Source organism: Octodon degus, unplaced genomic scaffold (genome assembly GCF_000260255.1).
Source record: "Octodon degus isolate 3935 unplaced genomic scaffold, OctDeg1.0 scaffold00015, whole genome shotgun sequence".
Classification (NCBI taxonomy): domain Eukaryota; kingdom Metazoa; phylum Chordata; class Mammalia; order Rodentia; family Octodontidae; genus Octodon; species Octodon degus.
In genome coordinates, this window is record NW_004524591.1 from 667733 (window position 1) to 673677 (window position 5945).

General features: G+C 33.6%; 1 pseudogene; it reads left to right on the forward strand.

Annotated features, from left to right (window-relative positions):
- Positions 1-440: 440 nt before the first annotated feature.
- Positions 441-899, forward strand: LOC105741551 (annotated as a pseudogene).
- The last annotated feature ends 5046 nt before the right edge of the window (positions 900-5945 follow it).

Sequence of the window (5945 nt, forward strand, 5' to 3'; positions counted from 1 at the left end):
GTAATTTTTTTTTTTTTTTTTCAGAACCGGGGATTGAACTCAGGCCCTTGCACTTGCCAGGGAAGCGCTTATTCCACTGTGCCATCTCCCCCGCAAAAGTAAAATATTGCTGAAATTTCATTGGGCAAAACTGGCCTCAGTGGAAAGAGAATGCTATGGAAGAAATACCTGGAAGACAGGCAAAAAAAAATTCATTCATTGCAAATAATTCATATTTTCTTAATTTAAGGCAACTGATCTTAAAACTTGAAGATACATTTGAGAAAACCACTGTTTTCTAACACATCATAATCAAAATAATGAAATTCATTCAAGATCATGTGTGATACAATTTTTATTTACATGTTATTTCCTTAAATAAGAAATTCCAGTTATATAAGCCCCCCCCCAAAAAAAATGGAATCATTTTGAAGAGCTAACATATATTGCTTTTTACCAAGATGGTGCCAAAGGCAAAGAAGGAAGCCCCTGCCCCTCCCAAAGCTGAAGCCAAAGCAAAAGCTTTCAAGGTCAAAAAGGCCATGCTGAAAGGTGTCCACAGCCACAAAAAGAAGAAGATATGACCATCGCCCACCTTCTGCTGTCCCAAGAAACTGCAGCTCTGGAAGCAGCCCAAATACCCTCGGAAGAGCGCCCCCAGGAGAAACAAGCTTGACCACTATGCCATCATCAAGTTCCCCCTGACCACAGAGTCAGTCATGGGGAAGATTGAGGACAGCAGCACACTCGTGTTCATTATGCATGTCAAAGCCAATAAGCATGAAATCAAACAAGCTGTAAAGAAGCTCTATGACATCGATGTTGCCAAGGTCAATACCCTAATCAGGCCTGATGGAGAGAAGAAGGCATATGTTTGACTGGCTCCTGATTATGATGCATTGGATGTTGCCAACAAAATTGGGATCAACTAAACTGAGTCCAGCTGGCTAATTCTAAATATATACTTTTTTCTCAGTAAAAAAAAATAAATTAATTAAATAAAATATATTAAGTGTATACAACAATCTTTCCACTTATGGACAAAACATGTTCATAATTTTAAATAAGCCATAAAAGATAAGTAAACTAAAATCCAAGTGCCACACAGTAATATCAAAAGTGTGTTTTAAAATCCTGAGAATCTACTCTACCCACAGCTGAACATTTGACTATTTCACCTGTTATATCTTTTATCAAATATGAGTAGGATAAGTTTGTCACATCCACAAAAACATTAACTGAAATTAATATGCAAATTACAGTGTCTGTGTGGGATGCCATTGCATTAATTTCAATTCAATGACAAAATTGTGCTCTTTCAATGTATGAGTTTGTCAAATGCAATACCACCGAGAATGCAGAGTTAGTGAATATTATTTTACTAGCATAAATCCAACAGCTCGGTCCACAGAAAAAGTACATAAGAATTTCATCACAAAAAAATGCACATACACTTTCATAGATGATCCTCGAGCAAACTGTGTCTTAAACAATTTTTTACAATTTTAAAGAACATCTGTTAACAATAAAAATCCTGGAAGGTTAAAATGAATATAAAGAAGAAACATTAAAAATTTGACATCTTTAAAGTTTTTAATTTTAATATTGACATGTTTACATCATTATTCTTGTACATACATACATTTTTAAAACTATAGAACTATTGAAGCAAGCAAGATCTCCTATTCTATGTTTCTAAATACACTTGTTATACTACTGATATTTTACCATGTCAGCAAATATATTGCAAAACGTAATCTTAAATGAATATATAGTATGATAACCATATGAACCAGATGAAGTTTTTAATCATCCTATTATGCTTTAAAGTTTAAGTTTTAAAAAATGTTTTAGCATTTTAAATCTTTTAATAAAACTTTTCATGTAAGTATTTATATAGCTCTCTGATAATTTCCTCAAAAAATCTTGAAGAATTACTGAGATGATATAAATGCTAATATATACGCTCTAAACATCATCCAGAAAGAGCGAGGCACTTAGATTTTCCAACCATGGCTATGGCTGCCATTTCCTTCAGTCTTCACCCCTGCCTCATACTATTTTTAAAAATACTGTCAATGTGGTAGATTAAAAATAAAATTTCACTTTTTTCATTTGCATTTCTTTATTAGAGAGGCTGAATTCTCACAAAATTTTACTGTAGTAATAATCTGCTGAATTTTAATTTAAATTATAATGTAGTTTTGCCTAGAATAAAGTAGTGAGCAACAGTGCTATTTATAATTTATTATCGCTTAAAGTTGCACATGGTGAAATACACTGCATTTAAATTATGTAGAGTACTGCTTTCTAAGTTACATTTCATAGGGGCCAGAGAGATGGCTCAGTGGAATAAGCGCTTCCCTGTCAAGTGCAAGGGTCTGAGTTCAATCCCTGGTTCCGCAAAAAAAAAAAATAAATAATAATAAATAAATAAGTTACATTTCATAAAATCAGATTCAAATCAGAGCAAATAATTTTTCCCCTCATTATTTTCCAGGTCTATAAGGATATTTTAAAAAGTATAGTTAATAGAGTTGTGCATATTTTAAGTCTTTTGAAGCCAATTAATTCATCATAATATTTAATTTAAAAATAAAAATATCCAAATGTAACAATAAGATTGTAACAAAAGATGCTTAGTAAATAATACAATTGATAAAAGTTTTTAAGTTTCTAAAAATTTCAGAAAAAAATAAAAATAAATATATAAATAAATAGCTCAAAAAATTCTGATGAAGACCAAGGATTAGAATTAAAATATCTCTTCATGTCACTCGTTGATGTTATAATTATTTGAAACTATGGACATGTACTGAATGTCCTTCCAAAGTTACAGTGAGGCTCAGTTCTCAGTTGTCTCATACTACCCATTTCACAAAACATCTTCAACTGTTGATAATATATTCCCCAATTTTTTCAAAGAAGACATAAAAACAATAGCCAACAGGTATAATAAGAGTGCATGCGTGTAATCCTAGTACTGGTGAACTGAGGTAGGAGAATCACTATGAGTCTGAGCTGCATAGTAAGGCCCTGTACCAAACAAACAAACAAATAAATAAAGGATTTTTTAAAAAAAAGAGTAGGTTCTTCTAAACCCAAGTCATATATATATATATATATATATATATATATATATAATCAAAAACAAAGGAAAATGTAATACTAATTTTATGATGATTTATGGAAAAGAAAAGACCAAAGGTGGGTGTGGTGGCATTCATCCGTCTCACAACTTTGGAAGGCTCAGACACTGAAAGTCAGACCTAGCCCAGGCAACGTAATGATTTCGTGAGGTTCTGTCTCTAGGAAATAAAAACAAAGATAAAAAAGGGTTGGGAATATACTGCAAAGGGCTTAAGCTCAATACTCAGTACTAGAAAAAAATTAAAAGACAATGCCATTTTACTTACTTTATAAGAGTTCACTCAAATTATGTTCATAAATGTACCCATATATAAAATAATTTCTATGCCTTTATGAGCTTGTCTTCCAGTCCCCTTTGACACATCACTGTTACAAGTACTCTGTAACTGCTGTGACCATTACTTCATCTATCCATCCACTTCACTATCCACAAACACTGAACTGTGTCTTTCACAAAATTTGGCACACAGCAAATGTGTAATACATGAAAGAACACAAAATAAATGTAGGAAAATTTAACCTGTAAACACACTAGCTGTGAGTAAAGGCAAAATATTTAAAGCTATTGTCAGAGGTAAATTAAAAGCAAGGATATAAATTTATTGTGCATTACTAGCTTAAATGTTATCAACTCTTCTGCCTTAGCCAAAATAAATGTAGAGGTAGAAAAAGTAGGCAGAAAATGACTACTCAGCAATTTGTTTTTTAAGGTCAGAAATAGAAGCTTAAGTACATGAAGCCCACCATATAAATTCTGAACTTTCTAAATTTCATATCAAAAAGCTCCTGATTTCAAACTGAAAATGGAAATTTAAATATATACCTGATCAATCACTTGTTTAGGAGGCAAAAAAAAAAAAAAACATAGAAAATATATGGAAATAAAGCATTATTCTCAGATTTCTAAATCATTTTATCACTAAGGTAGAAAATATCAGCGATAACTACCGTAGCCACTTCTTGAACTTTCAGTCATAAAAGAACTAAAGAAAGTACAATAATCCAATCTCGCTGAGAGAACTTACCTGACTTTTTAAAAAAGATCATCATTGGAGCAAATCTCTCAGAGTACACTCCTATAAGCTCCTAAAAGAATTTTGAAAACTGTCAGTACAGCTGGGGTTCTTCTCAACTCAGTGGCAGGTCCCAATGAAACATTAAAGACATTCAAAAATTGATATAATTCAGGAAATAATTTCAAACAATATCACAGCAACTATGACAATGTTACATAGTACCTTGAGTGAACAGGAACTCACACAATGATCATTAGAAATGCACTTAGGTGGTTATAGAGCTTTCCCCAGTAGGAAAGTAACTGTCCTTTCTTGTTCTTTACTGGCATAAAAAATATTTCAGAGGCCACAGATCTTTAAAGCATTAGAGAGTTGGAAGAACATACATCAAACAGCCTTTAGAAAAAGAAAGGATTTGTATTTTATAAGCCCCAATGAAGTGAGACTTCGATGTAGTCATATAAATGAGAGGTGTGCTGTGTCTTCGAGAGGGTGACAACAGTTAGATACTGTGCAAAGTGTGTGTGCCCATGGAGAGATGTTCATAATGCTGAAGGGCAGGAGAGAGATATATGTCTTGGGAAGTGATGTGGATAATTACTTGTCATTAAACAGTAGAGTGATTGCTGCTGCAAATTCCTATGTAACTATTCCACATGAAACATCAACATGTCCTTGGCCTGACTAAACATGCACATGGTTGTCTGGGGGAATCTTAACAAAAAGGCAGATGTCAATGATGCATCACACTTAAATGGAAGATCACTGTATTACATAATAACACAAAATGCATTAGGACTCCACACATTAATAAAAGAGAGAGAAAAAGTCATTGATTTTTACATTAGTAAGACCTTGGTAAGAGCTAAGAATCTACTTTTTCTAACATGTTGAGACAGTGTGTCTGATAGAATCTACAACGATTTAAAACATCTTTCCCATACTTATATCTACTCATACATGTTCAAACTTGAACTTCATAATAAGCAGAAATTTTCTAGAACAGATAATTTGTGTTGCTACAGCATGTTGGGTGATGCCAATGGTCCACTGACAGAGTGTATTATGAGCAGCGAAAACAGTGGCAGCGCTACTGATCTCAAAGTTCCCAAATATCCTGGAAAAAGAAAGAAAATAAGTAGAAGAGCTGGGGAGATAGCTCAGTAGAATAAGCGCTTGCCTGGCAAGCGTAAGGTCCTGAGTTCAATCCTCAGTACTGGGGGGAAAAAAAAAGCAGAATGAAGACAAGGAAAGGAAAGGTGGAAATAAGAAATAAGACTATAGAATACTCATGATCTCAATAGAACTAGAAGAGAGAGAACTCCAGAACTCCTAATTAAATAGATGTAAACACAAAAGTACACCTACCCACTGCTCCTGCCCACTTACTACGGTCCTCACAGACACCAGGAGGAACCTTTCAGGAGAAATCACACGAGAAAGAAGATAATTTCAAACCACTGTTAGGAAGAGAAGGTGGGCCCTGTATGTGAAAACACTGACAGTGTGTGACACAGACAACAGAGAATGGACTTAGAAGTCACACGAGACAAGACAAGACAGTCTTGGAAAGCTTTCACTATGGAGAGAAAAAAGAGCTACATCAAGAAGAGAGGTTCATTTGGGAACAATACACTAAAGAGGTAAAGGGGAAAGAAGACATCTAGGATATGCAAAACAAAATGAAATTAAAAATTTATGAACATATAATGATTCAAAACTTATGGCATCCAGAAATGAAATAGTACTTTGCTGATACTGACAAAGAGGATAATCTTTTTTTTTCCTTTTTTTTTTTTT